Source organism: Girardinichthys multiradiatus, chromosome 18 (genome assembly GCF_021462225.1).
Source record: "Girardinichthys multiradiatus isolate DD_20200921_A chromosome 18, DD_fGirMul_XY1, whole genome shotgun sequence".
Lineage (NCBI taxonomy): Eukaryota > Metazoa > Chordata > Actinopteri > Cyprinodontiformes > Goodeidae > Girardinichthys > Girardinichthys multiradiatus.
In genome coordinates this window covers 89,657-108,902 of record NC_061810.1, presented here as the reverse complement: position 1 = coordinate 108,902, position 19,246 = coordinate 89,657, and positions in this window count along the sequence as shown.

Below are 19,246 nucleotides of genomic sequence, written 5' to 3'. Positions count from 1 at the left end.
GCTTATACCTTAATTTACCCCTTTTTATGAATTACCGGATTCTTTAAACAGTAATTCATCAGTACATCAGTACTTAACTTGTGCATATGATCGTATGACACCTTTGGATCCAGTTGAAGAGTTTATGTCTGTTTGCCAGCAAAGAGACATTAGCGCGCTGTCTCCTCCTATCCCGATGATCACCGGTGTGGAAGAGGTCAGACCATTGGAAACGGGGTGCTTTTATGCAGCCAGTGGCATCATGGGAAGTCCACTGCTACAGTTTGCTTGGCTGTGCCGGAAGTAGGTTAATGCAATTTATTCTGAAAGTTCCTGAAAAGTTTGTACCGGAGTTTAATGTTGAAATCCATGGCTGTGGGTCCCAACATCCCCCCTTTTAGTTCCGAAGAATGGGATGAAGTTCATAGTCTTTGGGGCTAACCATCAGTCCTCTGCCTACCTGCAGGAACCCAGTGCTCTTTTCACATGGCTGAGTTTGACAGTTCATTTTGGTTCAGAGGTTAGTGTTTGGACAGGAGTGAGGCAGGCTTTGGCATAGACTTACACTAATAAAATGTTTTAAAGAAAAAAAAAAAACAATCATGTTTAATAATTTTCACACCATAATACTGCTTTTAAAACCTTAATAATTTATCCAGTTCAGAACCATAAGAAAGAAAAAGATTAAAACAGAATATAGGGTGTTGGAAATTATTTACCATCTTCATACCTTGTTTGATAGATTTTACAGGGTTGATTCTGGACTACAACGGCTTGCCATGTCTTTTAGGAACGCCGTTACCTCAGTGATAACACACCTGCAGATCATCTCAAAATCCTCCTTTGTGGTGAAATCTTTGGAGTGGCTCCATTCTTTACCACCAACCTTACAGTTCGATGTTGCACTGTGAAAAGGTGTTTGTCTGCTAACTGGCTGCTTGTCTTTTGGCTGATGCCAGTTACCAAACCCCTGGTTCTGTTGCATCACTTGGGTAGTTACTTTGTGCTTCTTCTTAGGCCTGTTCTCAGTTTGAATGTTTTTAAAGTTAAGACAAACTTTACTTGAAGGGTGATTTTAAACAGAAGATCGATCATAACGCGCCATCCACGCTTATGCATTTTAACCCTTTTATTGATGGTATTTTTAAAGGTGTGTGTTTGAATCTGGTGCTAAGCTATCAGCCTCCTTTGTTAGCTTCAACTGCTAACAGGTAAGGACACGTGCTTGCTGCCAAATAATATTTACCCAGAATGGTTTAGTCTTCAAACCAGTAAATAATGTGTCCATAACATCATTTTACTAAATTTGATAACTAAGTAAACACCATTAAACCCCGTTTCTCCAGAAAGATTAGGCTCTTTTCCAAAATATTCCCTTAATATTTCTTTAAATATTATTTCAATAACTAAAGGCAGCTAATGAGACACAGTTGAGAATTAGTCATCCAGAAGGTTGGTTTTATTCAGCAGATCATTCTTTAAAACATTATTTTATGATCTTGCATTGTGAAGGGTTGTCTAAACGTTTGCTGATTATTGTCTAAGTTAGTTCCAAGACTAACTTCACTTCCAGGTTCTCCAAGATAATCCTTGGTTCTCAAACATAACATTGAATGGTAATGTTGCATCAATCCTTCAGTCATGGTTCTCAATCAACTTGTTTATATTATACATAGCCCATTAGTCTTCCCTATTCTTTAATTCTGCTTGGTAGTTGGATTGTTTTAGCAAAGTAAAGAGTTTGTTGATTGAAATATGTTTGACTTTGAGTTGACTTATTATTGTTAATAAATTCTTGTATTTTAAGAAATTGTGTGAATTCATTCCATATATGTGCAGAGTTTATGCTGTTCAATAATGTCAGAGCTCGTCTCACACCTTTCTATTTTGTCCTAAAACCATCGCCTTACTGGGCTGGTATTCACAGGACAACCCTTAACAGACCGAAATATTATTTGATACAATATTAATATTAAGTAATATTCTCAGATTGATAATCCTAACACATTTTACCCTGACAGTAAATGGAGTGAGGAAGCCAATTAGATAAAAATGTGAGCCGAAACCTGTAATACATTTCTTTTTGTGTTCTTTTTGTTCTTACAAATATCCAACAGTCCCCTTAAGTCAAAGACAACGTCTTCCTTTTCTGGCCTCCACACAAGACTCAACACCTTCAGTACATTCCTACTAGTATCTGTCTTTGTACTGTCTTCCAATCCACATTCTGTCCACTTGGCCCTCAGTTCTGGTTAATTTGTCACCCATTTGTACAAGTTCATGTTGGCATGGGACAGGATCTCCTTTTCTGTTGCGGTTACTGAAACTGCTTCCTTTAAGTTGCTTGAGCTGGAGATAAATTCATCCACATATAGTCTTTCAATGCTGCCACTGTGGTGGGGCTTTCTCCCTCATATTTTTTGATGTGCTCTCTTATTGTTGCAGCCAACAGGATCAGACTTGGTGAGACTCCAAACACAACTCTGTTCATCCTCATGACTCATCCTTAAAGTCTTTAGCGGGAGGTCCATGAAGCCACAGAAACCTTACAGCATCCATCTCCTTCTTTAAGAGCTATCCAAAGGAAAACCTTGGTGATGTCTGCTGTATAGGCTATCTGGTGAAGTCTGAATATAATTGGCACATCCAATAAGTTTGATTTCAGGTTTGATCCAGTCAGCAAATAGTCGTTCAATGAGGCTGAGTTTTCCTCATGAGATGAAACATCAAAAACTACCCTCAGTTTAGTTGTTGCCTTGTCTTCTCTGATAACAGCATAATGTGGCATATAATGTTTCACATTTTCACATTGTTCTGGTGTTGTGGTGTTAGAATTGCGCCGCTCAAGGTGGCAGCAGGTTGGAGTAGCTGTGTTACTTTTGATTCTGATTTATTCTTTTGTGGGAACTCTTCCTCTTGTGGTGGATACAGTTGATTTTTTTTGGACGACTGTCCTCTCTGGTGTCGGATGCTGTGCAGCTTGGAGGATTTTTCCTAATACCTTTCTACTTTTGGACATTTGTTATGATGCATTGCCATGGCAACGCGGTTGTTGGGAGCAGCTGATTAATATCTCAAAAGCTCAAATAATACTTCAACTTCAACCCCAAATCCGTCATGAGTTTAAAAGGAGATGCCGTGGATGCAGAGCAGGAGCTAAGAGAAGAGAGAGAAGGAGGAAGTTCAAACCATCTCTTCCGTCAATTATGATGGGCAATGTAAGATCGTTGGGAAACAAGTTGGATGAACTCCAAGCCCTACAAAGGACCCAGCCAGAGTACCGGGCATGCAGTATTATGTGTTTTACTGAGACTTGGCTGCAGGATCATATCCCAGACTCCAGCGTCTCTCTGCCGGGCTTTTTAACCATACAAGCAGATAGAGACTTAAAGAGGAGCGGCAAATGTAAAGGAGGTGGACTGGCAGTATTTGTGAACAACAGATGGTGTAATCCAGGACATGCTACTGTGAAGTGTCGTCTCTGCAGTCCAGATATTGAACTGCTGGCAGTAAGTTTTCGTCCATATTATTTACCCAGAGAGTTCACCAGTGTTATTTTGGCAACAGTATCCATCAGCTCAGTTGTTGCTAAGCTAAATATAAGCCCCTTGTTCAGAGGCAACCTGTAATAAAGAGGAAGTTGAAGAAGCCCTGCGAGGTTGCTTTGGGGCTACAGACTGAGACACACTGTGCCAGCCACATGGAGAGGACATCAATGCCATGACTGAGTGTGTAACCGACTATATAAACTTCTGTATGGAAAACATCATCCCCACCAGAACCGTGAGATACTTCCCCAATAACAAACCCTGGATCACCAGTGACCTGAAGGACCTGCTTAACAAGAAAAAATGAGCCTTCAGAGAGGGAGACAGAGAATTAGTGAGGAGTATACAGAAGCAACTTAAAGTCAAGATAAGAGACAGCAAGGAGGTGGAGAGCAGCTCCAGCAAAACAATATCAGAGATGTGTGGTCAGGGATGAAGAAGATCACAGGCTTCAAGCAGAAGGATGATCAGACCGATGGAGGTCTGGACAGAACCAATGAACTGAACACATTCTTTGAAAGGTTCAGTTCAGAAACAAGCTTCGCATCCTCCTCTCCTGCTCACAGCCAAACAGACATCCCACCCTCCTTTGACCCACAGGACCCACAGATGTCCAGTAACAACTCACATGTTTTATCTTCCACCTCAGCCTTAGACCCTTCTGCTTTTGCATGTTTGCCTGCAACCATATCAGAAGATGCTGATGCTCCCTTTGCCACCCACTTCCACCTGTGTGTCTCAAGAAGTCAGGTGAAGATGCAACTGGAGAGACTGAATCGGAATAAGGCTGCAGGTCCAGATCATGTCAGCCCTAGAGTCTTGAAGGGCTGTGCAGAGCAGCTCTGTGGGATTCTGCAGCACCTCTTCAATCTTAGCCTGGCCCAGAAGAAGGTTCCAGTGTTGTGGAAGACCTCCTGTCTTGTTCCGGCACCAAATAAAACTCACCCATCGGTCCTCAATGACTACAGACCTGTTGCCCTGACATCACATATCATGAAGGTCCTAGAGAGACTCCTGTTGGCCCACCTGAATAAGCAAACAATAAACTATCAGGACCCCTTTCAGTTTGCTTATTGCTGTGGAGTTGGAGTTAAAGATGCCATCATACACCTGCTTCAACAAACCCACTGTCATCTGGACAAAGCCAGCAGCAATGTGAGGATCATGTTCTTTGATTTCTCCAGTGCATTTAACACAACTCAACCTGATTTATTTTGTCAGAAACTCCAGAAGACTCAGATGGAGGCCTCAACAATCTCCTGGATCAAAGACTACCTGACAAACAGACCACAGTTTGTGAGACTGAAGGGTTGTGAGTCTAACCAGGTAGTCAGCAGCACAGGAGCACCACAGGGACTGTACTCTCACCATTCTTTTTCACTCTGTACACCTCAGACTTCCAGTACAAGACAGACTCCTGTCACCTGCAGAAATACTCGGATGATTCTGCAGTTGTGGGGTGGATCAGAGATGGACAAGAAGCTGAGTACAGGAAGGTGGTGGACCACTTTGTGGCATGGTGTGGAAACAATCATCTCATTTTGAACGTGACTAAAACAAAGGAGATCATTGTAGATTTTAAGAGAAACAGGAATAAGTCAAAAACTATTTCCATCATGGGAGAAGAAGTGGTGGTGGAGGAGTATAAATACCTCGGTGTTCACCTGGACAACAGACTAGAGTGAAGATGCAACTGTGAAGCCATCTACAAGAAGGGACAGAGCAGACTGTACTTCTTGAGCAAGCTTAGGTCCTTTGGTGTTTGCAGCAAGATGCTGCATATGTTCTATAAGTCTGTTGTGGAGAGTGTGATCTCTTCTGCCATCATCTGCTGGGGAAGCAGCATCAGAACCAGGGACTTAAAAAAGCTCAACAAGCTGATAAAGAAGGCTGGCTCTGTTCTGGGGACTCCTCTAGAACCTCTGGAGATCATTGTGCAAAGAAGGATTCTTCATAAAATGAAGAACATTATGGAGAGCATCCACTTCATGAGACTGTCCTACTACAACAACAGATTGTCTTCAGTCAGAGGCTTCTTCAGATGTGCTGTAAGACGGATCGCTATATAAATAAACTTGACTTGACTTGACCAACTGTCTGTACGTTGACTGTTTGGAGCAGTATGGTGTTATGCATGTCCACCTTCTGTTTCGCTGTGCTTGAGACAAAAGACACAACCGCCTCAGTACTGATATTTTCAGCATCTGCTTTGCTTTCTCCTTGTTGACAAACCGATTGATGATGTCTGCAACCACACAATGCACATGAAATACCTTTCAGCATCGTCCCTTCAGCAACTACCAACCACAAGCTTAGGCGGTTTAACAGTCTGTTTATTTAGTGATGTAAATGAAGTTTCACTTTAATGGCTTACCTGTGTGTTTTGTCGGTTCTCCGTTGTAAGATTTATGATTATTGATTATAAATATTTATCCAAAACTATAATTAATAATCATAATTTAATTTAATTGGAAATAAATTCTAACCAAAAATCAGTTCTTACACAAAAAGATCAGAGATGCACTCTGGTGGTGTGATTATTGGGCTCACAGCACTTAATAATTACAATTTGTTAATTATCATTAATAATTGATAAATATTAACCAAAACCACGGCAGATATATTTATCAACCATTTCACCGAATGATGGAATTCTAACCTAATCTTGACAGATAATCACTCTTTTCCAAAATAAACACAAACGCTGTCTCCTTATCTGTGTGAAAATAGAACCAATAAGTCCCTCTTACAATCAAACTCTTCTGGTCCAACATTGTTCACCTAAATGAGCATGCACTATTCTAAAAGAAAACAAAAAAAAAGGCGTACACTAACAATCAAAAATAAGTTTATGTGCTGAGGGTAGATGGGGAGCAAACCAGTAGTTTATGGACAAATGAGAATAACATAACAATTTGGATTAACCTGGAAAGATGGTCAAAACCACTAAGCAGTCTTTCTTTGTGTTTGCATCTCGACATCGGCTGTCAGCTGGTAGAACGGTAGGGCCACGCCCCGGATGCAGAGCATCTAGCAGCTGGCCATTAGAAGCTGATAGCCTTAAATCTTGAACAAATGGTCATAAAAATCTAAGGCGGGAGCTTGGAGGAAAAACCCCAAGGGTAATAAAATGGTGGAAGAAACAATAGAGTGGCTGGGCCATGAGGTCCAGGCTGCAGTCTGTTTCAAATGAAAAACTTCCAAAGTTCAGCTTTAACTCCTGGCTGATTGGCATTCAGCAGGATGAACCCATCCGAACTTGAGCGAAACCACTTGTTGCACTTCCACAGTATTCAGACAGTAAATCAAAACAGTTCAGCATAAAACATTTCAATCAATATTGCATGCAACAAGGTAATACCTTGGATTAACTAATGGTGATCCAAATTCACCTCAACTATGCCTCACCCTGACCAGACATCTAAATACACCTATCCGATTGAATATAAAAAGAACTAAATTACTTTGATGTTGATTTCTTCTCCTCACTGGCTTGAGGATGGGTTGTGGGTCTAAAAAAAAAACGGGTAGAACCCGAGTTTCACATGGCCGTGATCAACTCAAAAACAGTAAACTTCTCTGTCCAAAACGGGGAAAAAATTAGGAACTGTCGTGGTTCAGGAAGGAACCATATTTAAATTAATGGTAGGTAAACATACATGTGTGATTTAAAGGAGTTGCTTAATTCAGTTTGATTCAATTCAGTTTTATATAGCGCCAATTCACAACACTTGTCGTCTCAAGGCACTTTACAAAGTCAATTCAATTTAATCATACAAGTCAGGTACATACATTCCAATGATATGATTATTATTATGAATATATTATTTAATATCTAATATTAATATTTTATTAAATTACAATTCGGTCTGTTAATAAATTCACACAATTTCTTAAAATACAAGAATTTATTAACACAATTAAGTCAACTCTACATCAAACATATTTCAATCAACAAACTCTTTACTATACTAGAACAATCCAACTAAACTACCAAGCAGAATGAAAGAATAAAGACCAACTATGTACAATATGAACAAGGATTATCTTTAAGAATCTGGAAAGGAAGTTAAGTTAGTCTTGGAACTAACTTAAGCAATAATTGGTATACCTTCAAACAACCATTCACAATGCAAGATCATTATTATTTTAATAAAATTATATTTTAAAGAATGATTTGCTGAATAAAATCAACCTTCTTGATGTTTAATTACCTGCCTTTATTTAGTACAATAATGTTTAAAGAAATATTAGAAATATTAAAATAATATTAAGGGAAATATTATTTGAATAAGAACCAAACCTTTCTGGATAAATGAGTTTTAATAGACTCCTAAGTCATGTGTTGTTGAAGCTAAGAAAAGAAGCTTATAGCTTGTTATCATCCCTTTAAAATGAAACATGAACTTTTTTAAAATACCATCAAATAAAGAATCAAACTCCCCAAGCATTGATGACGCGTGATGACCGATCTGTGTTTAAAAACCACCCTTTAAATAAAGTTTGTCTTAGCTTTAAAAACAACACAGAACACATTATTAGATGGGCAGCTAGTCTGCTAGGAGTTAGCTGAGTTTTCTTAACACAAACAAAATCAAACGTCATTAAACCTGTTTTGACTATGAATCTGAATATATTATTTAATATTAATACTTTAATATTTTATCAAATAATATTTCGGTCTGTTAAGGGTTGTCCTGTAAATACCAGCCCAGTAAGGCGGTGGTATCAGGACAAAATAGAAAGGTGTGAGCCAAGCTCTGATATTATTGAACAGCAAAACTCTGCACACACATGGAATGAATTCACACAATTTCTTAAAATACAAGAATTTATTAACAAAAATAAGTCAACTCAAAGTCAAACATATTTCAATAAACAAACTCTTTACTTTGCTAAAACAATCCAACTAAACTACCAAGCAGAATTAGGGCAATGTACAATATAAACAAGTTGATTAAAGATGGTTGAAACCATGACCGAAAGAGTGATGCAACATTACCATGTTAATGTTTATGTTTGAGGACCAAGGATTATCTTGAAGAATCTGGAAGCGAAGTTAAGTTAGTTTTGGAACCAACTTAGACAATAATCAGCATACCTTTAGACAACCATTCACAATGTAAGATCAGTTAAAATATAATTTTAATAAAATAATGTTTTAAAGAATGATCTGTTGAATAAAACCAACCTTCTGGATGACTAATTCTCAACGGTGTCTCATTAGCTGCCTTTGCTTATTAAAATAATATTCAAAGAAATATTATTAAGGAAGTGGTAAAATATTTAAGGAGATATTTATGAACAAACAACAAATACCTGAAGAAACGCAAAAACAAACAGGTTATGTCCTAAAAAAGGCAATGTCTTCATCAGCTAAGAGAGAAGAGGGGATAAAGAGAAGCTAAAATGCTTACATTAGCATATAGGCTATCACTAGCATGAAGGCTGATATTAATTTACCCCATCTACTATGCAAAAAGCAATGTATAAGCTAAAATGAGCTACAATGCTAATGCTTACTACAGCCTATATTCAAAAGTCTATGAAATTGCCCTTTAAAATTATTCACTCTTGTTCAGGTGTTGGAACAGCAGTAGAAGCTGTTTAAGTAGCTGGCATCAAATGGTCGCTGTTTTGATGCTCCACTGGGACCTATGAAGATGGTCTTATCATCATAAGTCACAGAATAGTGTTTTCATTCTGGTTCTCACAGAGTTTCTGATTGGGGATTTGTTCCTGATTATGATAGAGGGTTCCTCCTGGATCTGATGAAGATTTGTACCTGGTTCTGATAGAGTTAGGACCTGTTTCTAATGGATGCTTGTACATGGATCTGGTTTAGATTTGTTCAAAGTTCTTATGGAGATTTATGCCTGGTTAAAGTGGAGTTGGGACCTGGTTTTGATTAAGGTTTCTTCCTGGTTCTGATAGAGTTTGGACCTAGATCTGATAGAGGTTTATAGCTGATTCTGATGAAAATATTTAGAACGTTCTTAAACAGATTTTTTCATGGTTCTGATGGAGCTTTTTGACAGGTTCTGATGGAGTTTGGGTTAGGGTTAGGGGGTTAAACAAAGACAGAATCACATACAGACATATACAGTAGGAGATACACAGAGCTATAAATAGAACAGTGAGGAATGAATAAGCCAATCAGCAAAGAGCGTCAGTGTAACTTGACACCTGCAGCATTTCTAATGCAGCACCTCACTATCGTCTCCCCCAGGCCTGGGCTTTTAACATGGAGGCGCATGCTCCCGAACTACCGCCCATAACTCGGAAACCGTAAGGGCTATCGACGTCATTCTTGGACCGTTTTTCTCAGAACGGACAGGGGAACGAGAATATTAACACGTTTTTGCTGAAAATATAATATTAAAGGCAAAACACAAGGTGAAAAGAAAGGGAAAAATGGAGAAAAACAGAAAAATGCCTGAACATGATCTCAAACAACGTCTAATAACTCGGAAACTATAAGGGCTATCAATTTGATTCATGCACCGTATGAATCAGCAGGCCTTGCTGAACAATCATGGAGCTTCTCAAGTTTCTACAAAAATCTGTCTGGGAGATGTGACCCTGTGGAAAAGTGGATCATTTTGACGCTTTTTAACCTGGGTGAAGGTGAATTTTTTACTCTCAAACAAACCTACCTCACGAGAAAACGATAAAAAGTATCCAAATATTTTTTAGACCGTAGGTATCAGCAGGGATCGGTGAACAATCCTGGAAATTTTCGTGTGTCTACATAAATCCATTTAGGAGATGTGACAGTGTAGAAAAGTGGATAATTTAGAAATCTTTTTATTCTAAGCGATGTTGGGAGGAACAGATTTGGTACTCCTAAACAAACCTTTTTTTTATAACAAAACGATAAAAGGTATCAAACAAATTCCTTCACTGTGAGTGCCAGCAAGGTCTGAAGATGAATTGGTGCAAAGTTCATGTCTCTAACTTGAACGGTTTACGAGAGACGGCGATTCGAAAATGTGAGTGTAAGGATTTTTTGCTCTGATTTTTTCTGAAATTCCTATAGGTTTTCCATTGAAGGTGTGTTGACTTTGCGTTGCTCCCGGGCGTGTTGCGTGAAATCTGTTAGTCCCACATCAGTGAGGGTGACATTTTCTGAATCGTGAAAGAGCATCCTACGTTTTGATACATAATTTGTTCCAGTAGAGTGAAAATTGATCGAGTGAGGAGAGTTTGTTCGTTCTTTCTCAGGTTATTCAAAAACCTAGACCGTACACTCTACCAACTGACAATTTCCGCCGTAGGATTACATTATAAAATGAAAAACGTCAAAAATCTTGCCTAAAATTTGAATTGCGATTGTAGAAGAACCGTAAAAGATATCAAACAGCTGAATCATTTGAAGATAGCTTAATGTCTTGTGAACATTTTAAAAGTTGAATGGTGTTTCTAGCTGAAAGTATGCAGAAGTAGTAAGCTGTGAAAGAGCACAAAGTTTTAGCTGAATTTTGCGGAATTTTGCTGAATTTCCATTCATTTCAATGGAGCAAAAAATTGCATAAAAATCTGAATATTTGAAAAATTATAATAATTGAAGTTACCAAAAGTCATAGCATAATCTTCCAGAATGAGCCGAACGTTTTGATACCAGAATTGTTGAAATCGGTTGAAAATTGTAGGACTAGTTACAAACGGAAAAACGTACGGAAAATATAATAATAACTAGAAAAATTGCTGTTTCTCTGAAACAGCACGTGAGAATGCATTCAGCAGAATGAACGAAGCAGAAGATGCTGAAAAATTTGAAAAAGTAATGAGCGATAATTAGCTGAAAAACACATGAAATAGAAGGAGGCAGAAAGAAGAGAAAGAGGATTAAAAAGAAGCAGAAAATGTGAATGCTGAATGAAGGAAGCAGAACATGCAAAGAAATTTTAAAAAGTAAAAATTTGCAAAAATGATCAACAATTAGCTGAAAAACACATGAAACAGAAAGAGGCAGAAAGGTGAAAAAGAAGCGAAAAATATAAATGCTGAATGAACAAAACAGAAGATGCTGAAAAAATGTGACATAGTAAAAATGATCAACCCTCTGTTGAAGAACACAAGAAACAGAATAAGCCAGAAAGAAGATAAAAGCAGAAAAGAAAGAGAAGAGAAAGAAACAGGAAGGACTGAAAGAGAAAAAGGAAAAAGGTAGGGACTGAAGCAGAAAGGATAGAAAGAGAGAGGCTAAAATGCTAACATTAGGATATTGGCTATCACTACAATGAAGGCTGACATTGATTTACCCTTTCTACATTGAAAAAAGCGGTGTAAAAGGTGAAATTAGCTAAAATGCTAAGGCTAGCTAAATGTTAATGTAGTAAGACTAGCATGTTGGCTAATATTAACTCAGTCCATCCATAATGCTTAGTACAGCCCGTATGAAAAAGTCAATGAAATTGCCCTTTAAAATGATTAATTCTTGTTCAGGTATTTGAACAGCAGTAGAAGCTGTTTAAGCACCTGACATCAAGTGGCTGCTGTTTTGTTGCCCCCCCTGGGACCTATGAAGATGGTCTTACCATCATAAGTCACAGAGTAGTGCTTTCTCCCTAGTTCTGATAAATTTGGACCTGGTTCTGGTGGAGGGTCCCTAACTGTTTCTGATGGGGATTTGGGTCCGGTTCTGATGGAGATTTGTTCCAGGTTCTGATGGAGTTTGGATCTGGTTCTGATAGAGGTTTCTTCCTGGTTCTGACAGAGTTTGGACCTGGTTCTGGTGGAAGGTTCCTAACTGGTTCTGATGAAGATTTCCTCTTGGTTCTGATGGAGTTTGGGTCTGGTTCTGATAGAAATTCGTTCTAGGTTCTGATGTGCTAACAGCCTATATGCCAAAGTCTATGAAATTGCCTTTTAAATTTAATCACTGTTGTCTAGTTGTTGGAACAGCAGTACATGTTGTTTAAGTGCCACACACAAAATGGCCGCCATGTAGTTGCCTCCAATGAAGATGGTCAAAGGGTTACGGATCAGATCAGATTTAGGCCATTGAAATGAATGAAAATGAATGAAAGTCAATGGAAAGTCCTCACAAAGATAGTAATACATGAATATGTGTGTGTGGGTGTCTGTGTTTGAGTGTGTGTCCCACTGACAAAGAGTTAGTGGTAGGGTCAGGTGTAGGCCTTAGAAATGAAGACAATGAAGGAAAGGCAATGGAAAGTCCTCACAAAGCTAGTAATCCATGAATGTGTGTATGTGTGCCTGTGTGTCTGCGTGTGTGTGTATGTCCGAGTGTGAGACACAGAATCATATACAGACATAGACAGTAGGAGATACACAGAGCTATAAATAGAACAGTGAGGAATGAATCAGCCAATCAGCAAAGAGTGTCAGTGTAACTTGACACCTGCAGCATTTCTATTGCAGCACCTCACTATCGTCTCCCCCTTCCCTGGGCTTTTAATATGGAGGCGCATGCTCCCGAACTACCGCCCATAAGTCGGAAACCGTAAGGGCTATCGACGTCATTCTTGGACCGTTTTTCTCAGAACGGACAGGGGAACGAGAATATTAACACTTTTTTGCTGAAAATATAATATTAAAGGGACAACACTAGGTGAAAGGAAAGGGAAAAATGGAGAAAAACACAAAAATGCCTGAACATGCTCTCAAACAACATCTAATAACTCTGAAAGTATATGGACTATCCATTTGATTCATGCAATGTGTGAATCAGTAGGCATTGCTGAACAATCATGGAGCTTCTCAAGTTTCTACAAAAATCTGGCTGGGAGATGTGACCCTGTGAAAAAGTGGATCATTTTGATGATTTTTAACCTGAGTGAAGGTGAATTTTTTACTCTCAAACAAACCTACCTCATGAGAAAATGATAAAAAGTATCCAAATTTTTTTTCAGACCGTAGGTATCAGCAGGGATCGGTGAACAATCTTGGAGATTTTCGTGTGTCTACATAAATCCGTGTAGGAGATATGACAGTGTAGAAAAGTGGATAATTTTTAAATTTTTCAATTCTAAGCGATTTTGGGAAGGACAGATTTGGTACTCCTAAACAAACCTTTTTTATGACAAAACGATAAAAGTTATCAAGAAAATTCTTTCAGTGTGAGTGCCAGCAAGGTCTGAAGATTAATTGGTGCAAAGTTGATGTCTCTACCTCAAACGATTTACGAACGATGGTGATTCGAAAACATGTGAATTTGAGGATTTTTTGCTCTGATTTTTTCTGAAATTCCTATAGGTTTCCAATTCAGGGTGTTTTGACTTTGCGTTGCTCACGAGTGTGTTGCCTAAAATCCGTTTGTCACACATCAATGAGGGTGACATTTTCAGAATCACGAAAGAGAATCCTACGTTTTGATACATAATTTGTGCTAGTAGAGTGAAAATTGAGCGAGTGAGGAGAGTTTGTTCGTTCTTTCTCAGGTTATTCAAAAACCTAGAGCGTACACTCTACCAACTGACGAATTCCGCCATAGGATTACATTATAAAATCAAAAACGTCAAAAATCTTGCCTAAAATTTGAATCGCGATTGTAGAAGAACCGTAAAAGATATCAAACAGCTGAATCATTAGAAGATAGCTTAATGTCTTGTGAACATTTTAAAAGTTGAATGGTGTTTCTAGCTGAAAGTATGCAGAAGAAGTAAGCTGTGAAAGAGCACAAATTGTAGCTGAATTCTGCGGAATTGTGCTGAATTTGCATTCATTTCAATGGAGCAAAAAATTGCATAAAAAGCTGAAAATTTGAAAAATTATAATAATTGAAGTTACCAAAAGTCATAGCATAATCCCCCAGAACGAGCCGAACGTTTTGATACCAGAATTGTTGAAATTGGTTGAAAATTGTAGGACTAGTTACGAACGGAAAAACGTTGCACAACAACTGAAGTTTGCGTTTTGTTGTTAATGGAACTGAATTGCAGTTAGAAACATCTGGATTTTATTCATGTTGCTTTTGGTAATTTCATAGTGACACGTATTTTTGTCAGAATTCATTTCTGTGGTTTTACGTAATGTGATCTTGGTTACTAGACGTTTTTAAACTTTTTGCTGGATTGTCGCATGGGTTGGACCCTGCGCCAGACGAGGGGAATGTCAGACTGAAGTAACATGGAATTACAGAAGTTTTAGCACTCATGGAGAATGGGTAGCTCAGAACTCCAGTGAGGACTTAGTGACAATGCGAAAGAGACGTTGTACTTTGTTTATATAAATGGTGCATAGCTCCCTAAGATCACATTCTGAAAACCTGTCTGAAACTATGGTGTTGATTTTCTTGTGAAATTTTACATCTCCACAGATTAGCCCATTTTTGAAATTTTCTTTGGGTATTCTGAAACTATGGAAATAATGACCTGTAATCAGGCTTTCCTCAAACATCATATGTGACATTTTTTATATTCAGAATATTTAGCTGATGTTCAATGCTAGTATACTAGGTGGAGTCAGAAGATTAATTAGGCTTGAGAATGGGACTTTGAAATAACAATTAGCCAAGGGTTGTGAAGGCTCTGCTTATTGTTTTCATTTATGATTGAGATTTTTGAAGTGCTGTTTGACAGGTCTCCTAGTTTGGACATGAGGATATTTCTAAGATCTCTGCCTTCCACATCTTTGTGTGAAGAGAGGATGTTGTTTTACTGTCAAAACCTGTCCACTGTACTTTCTCAAGTTTCACAGATTGTGAAGGCTGCATTACTGGAAACAGCCACTTCCAAACTCCACTCCTTGGTTCCAGGAGAACACAGTTGTAGTACAGATGCTGGAATGGCCCATATCAGATCCTACACCGTTATCAAGGTAGCAGAGCATGTTATCTGGGTCTATGCTACACTGCAAGGTGTTCATGGGAACACCACCTGAGCAGCATCCTGGTTCTGAACCTCCTACCTAGAGGAGCTTCCTACGACCGCCCACCTGTACCAGACTGGTAACAGGGCACCTTGAAGCACAGAAGCCACTCAGGAGAGACAGCAGGAGTTTTGTTTATGATTTGTTTTCTTTGAGAAAAAAAAAACTGTTTGCTTTCAGTACCAGAAAAAAAGATATTCCACTTCAAGGTCACGATGCAGCTATATGGAAGATGGTCTGTTCTGACGCTAATGATTGGTATTGCAAGTATTTTTATTACTCTTGGGTTCATTTGGGGAAATGTACAGCAAAGATAATTTGTGGTTAATCTGAGTAATTATGCCAATACTACTCCTCAGCGGATTTGAAGAGAGATTCATCACTTTTCTGATTACCATGATCATGCTGAAAATGTCTGGTGGCAACTGATGCATCAATTGTGAGGAAGATAAGAAATGACAGTTGCTATGTTTGTTGCTTGATTCCACGTGTTATTAATGATCAACCATTTTTAGTACCTGTTCCTATTGATACTACTTTCTTTCCAGTTAGGCAACATAACCAGCTGGTGGAGGTTATTTTTCCTTGGGTGAAGAATTATATTGTAAGGCAAACAGAAATGTTAGTAGATTTTCTAGTGAGCCTAATTTAATATTTGCTACTACAGGAATTCTTTATCAATTTTGGGGTAATAGGAATCAATAGGATATCCAGATATAGGTACAGATATTTGTATCGCACAGGAGGAAAACACACGTTATTTTCTTGGAAAGACAGAAGGTTGCAAAACTATTATATCTGTTTCATGTGCTTTAATCAACAGACATAAATTTGAGTCATGTCCTATCAGAACTGCTGCTTATACTATTCCAGGATCTTTGATCCCAGATCCTTTTGTGTTAACTCTTGATCTGACAGCCGTATCGAATGGAAGTAAGTTGTATGACCAGGCAGGTAAATTAACCAGGGTTCTTGTTACTTTTCCTAGTAGAGATGGGTACTCATGTCCTAAGAACGTGGTTTGGATGTGTGGAAATAGATTATGTCTGTATCTGCCTGCTAATTTGTCTGGAGTATGTTATCTAGCTCATTTACTACCTACAGTCACAACTTATAATTCAATTAGCCCATTATTAGAGAGGAAGACAATGCTCAAACGGCAAAAGAGAGCTAGGATTCCATATTGGAAAGGGATTTTGGGTACACTTGTTCCTAGTTATGGTGCTGCTAATTCCACCCATAGGATTAATGAGTTGTCAGTTGAGTTAGAAAATCTTACTGCCTTCACAGAGGAAGGTTTCACTGTTCTGACCAAGGAGCAGCAAGCTCTTAGAACGATGAGTTTGCAAAGTAGAATGGCTTTGGATTATCTGTTAGCTGAGAGGGGTGATGGTGTTGTGGAAAATTATTTTTAATGCTCTGAACTTCCCTTACCTCTCTCCCCTCTGACCTCTGTGTTTTGTTAGCCTAGAGGAGTTGGTCTGTAAAACCATTATCAGAAGTTTAATGGTTAAAACACATCCTGGAGGGTTGTGTCTCAGGAAGAGCAGATGGTCTGCTCGTAGATAACTTTGTTACCTCTGACCCGAGGAGGGTCTAGGGCCATAAAGCACAGACTCTTTGAAGTTGAGGTAACACCCACATACTCTTTAAATACTGTGTGTAAATGTTGATCGGGGCTCTGCTTCACTGACTAACCTCAGTGACAGGGTCTTCAAATGCCTTTGAATAAAACTTATAAAGACAAAGTCTGGACTTTCTTTTGTTGTGAGTTAATTTCTACCCCACTTTGATAAGAAAATTCCACTACACATGAGATGGACTCTACAACCCACACAGGATGGCACATCAATGCGAGCTGTGGCAAGGTTTGCTGTGTCTGTCAGCGTAGTGTCCAGAGCCTGGAGGCGCTACCAGGAGACAGGCCACGACACCAGGAGACATGAAGGAGGCAATAGGAGGGCAACAACCCAGCAACAGGACCGTTACCTCTGCCTTTGTGCAAGGAGGAACAGGAGGAGCACTGCCAGAGTCCTGCAAAATGATCCCCAGCAGGCCACAAATGTGCATGTGTCTGCACAAACGGTTAGAAACCGACTCCATTAGGACGGTATGAGGGCCCGGCATCCACAAATGTGGGTTGTGCTCACAGCCCAACACCGTGCAGGATGTTTGGCATTTGCCAGAGAACACCAGGATTGGCAAATTCGCCTGTGGCACCCTGTGCTCTTCACAGATGAAAGCAGGTTCACACTGAGCACATGTGACAGACGTGACAGAGTCTGGAGACACCGTGGAGAGCGATCTGCTGCCTGCAACATCCTTCAGCATGACCGGTTTGGCAGTGGGTCAGTAATGGTGTGGGGTGCCATTTCTTTGGTGTCCCTCTGAGACATCATGTCTCTCTCCATCCACCAACGTCACATTGCAGCACAGACTGTCCAGGAGTTGGCGAATGCTTTAGTCCAGGTCTGGGAGGAGATCTCTCAGGAGACCATCCGTCGTCTCATCAGGAGCATGCCCAGGCGTTGTAGGGAGGTCATACAGGCACGTGAAGGCCACACACAATACTGAGCTTCATTTTGACTTGTTTTAAGGACACTACATCCACGTTGGATCAGCCTGTAGTGTTTTTTCCACTTTAATTTTGTGTGTGATTCCATTGGTTAATAAATTTGATTTCCATTGATGATTTTTGTGTGATTTTGTTGTCAGCACATTCAACTTTGTACAGAACAAAGTATTCAATGAGAATATTTCATTCATTCAGATCTAGGATGTGTTATTTGAGTGTTCACTTTATTTTTTTTAGCAGTGTAATTGTCTTTCCTTTATTTATTTTTGGCTAGTTAGCTAAAACGTTACCTGATTTATTGCCATGTTCAAAGTTTTCTAAGTCTTTGTACTAAGAATTGTTTTTTTGTCAATAATTTCATTTAATTGCTTTACAAATTTTGCCCAGCATTTCCTATTCCAGGGAAGCTTCTAACAATTTAATAGTTTTCTCTAATTCCTGTATACGTTTGTTTTCTTTTTTCTTCTTATGTGATGAGAATGAGATATATGAGCTCCAATCTTTAACATATTTGACAAAGTCTTCACCCTTAAGCAATGATATATTAAACCTCCAGCTATTGCTTTGTGGATTTTCTTTCTTATTTACTAGAGTTAAGGAGACAGGAGCATGATCGCTGACAGCTATAGGGTGTATCTTTGTCTGAAATGTCAGTCAACAATGAGCTGCTGACTAAGAAATAATTCAGATGAGAGTAAGAGTGGACATATGAGAAGAAAGTACATTCTCTGCGGGTGAAGAGATCGCATGCATCGCAAAGTCTGTAATCAGTCATGTACCGTTTAACTATTGATTGCCAACTGCGCTCATTCCCTGTTGTACTTAACCTGTCTATTTCTTCATTTAGAACAAAGTGGAGATCGCCCCCAAGAAGTGAGCCATCCAAGTGGTCAGACAGTGCAAAAAGAAAGTATGGAAGAATGGGGGGGTCATTGACATTTGGGGCATATATACTGACAATATCCAACTTTTGGTTATGTATAGATATTTTTACTATTTTATGTACATCTACTCTTTGGATCTGTAACTGTCTAATACAATAAAGTTAGTATTTTTGTAAATTAAAATTGCTACTCCACTTTGCCTAGAATTATACCAGGCAGGAAACAAATTAGGAAACTCAGGTGATTTAAGATAATTTGCAGCTGTGGCAGATTTATTAATCTCTCATAATAAGACGTCTGCCTGTGGCCTTTTAAGCTGGTTAAAAATCTTTAACTATTTTTATCTGGTGCGGGCTTCATGCACATTAAATGTGACACACCTTAATGTGCCCATAGGTGTGCATGTGTAGCTAAAGTTGGACAGC